This window comes from Tigriopus californicus, chromosome 4 (genome assembly GCF_007210705.1).
Source record: "Tigriopus californicus strain San Diego chromosome 4, Tcal_SD_v2.1, whole genome shotgun sequence".
NCBI classification, from domain to species: Eukaryota; Metazoa; Arthropoda; class Copepoda; order Harpacticoida; family Harpacticidae; genus Tigriopus; species Tigriopus californicus.
In genome coordinates this window covers 6,562,648-6,563,470 of record NC_081443.1, presented here as the reverse complement: position 1 = coordinate 6,563,470, position 823 = coordinate 6,562,648, and the positions used below count along the sequence as shown (strand labels likewise).

Sequence of the window (823 nt, the reverse complement as noted above, 5' to 3'; positions counted from 1 at the left end):
GGTTCTCACTCCACTTTGCAAATATCTAGCAAGTGTTGGGCCTTAAAGCCCAAAATGGCGAAAATAACTGCACACGCGTAAAGAGCGGTAAAACCATTGAATACCGTTATCAAGTAAACATCTCGGATGCAGTTCTTGTTGGGTGGGTTGTAGCTGCCAAAACCAATAATCGATCCAAAAGCTAGTCCGAACGTACCAGTGTTCCAGTATTAGCACAAAAATGATCAAGAATGCCAGACGTATTTGAAATTGTTCGAATTCGCAACCGTCAAAAACCTAAAAAGAAAAATGACTAACATGCAAGTGAAACAGTGCAATGATGGGTCAACTCAACACTAAAATTGAAAAGTAAACCATAACTGTTCATCACTTTTGAGATCGAATTTCATGGTTGTACTGTAATTTCATATTGCACCTGAATAAATGGCCTTGAATATAGATTCATTTGAAAAATAAGCCTGAAATATGTGACTGCCTAAATTATAACGATCTAAGTACCTCATTTCATTCAAATGTTAGGAAACAGTACTCAAAGTTGCTCTGATATAGAAAGGACAATTTTGATGGGAAAACCGTTGACAGCCTAAGTAATTCTAGTAGTTTGCGGCTAAGCTTAAGTCCAAATGTTCGTTGTTTTTCCGCCGTTGGGGACAATTTGGGGCTTTAAAGGAAAATCACACCTTTGTAAGCATTGTTAATGTCAGCTTTTTTGGGGGGGGACAACAAAGAATGCCTAGTAAGGCCAAAGAACGTGCTAAAACAGTGGTTGCTTGTCCACCAAAAAAATCATGTCTCATGTTCAGAGATCGATAGTTGCAGTTTT

General features: G+C 38.3%; 1 protein-coding gene across 3 annotated transcripts in view; it reads right to left on the bottom strand.

Annotated features, from left to right (window-relative positions):
* The window catches only part of LOC131878808 (sodium- and chloride-dependent transporter XTRP3-like), a 7,228-nt gene that overhangs the window by 3,185 nt on the left and 3,220 nt on the right, over positions 1 to 823 (bottom strand). The gene's annotated exons all lie outside the window — the stretch shown is intronic.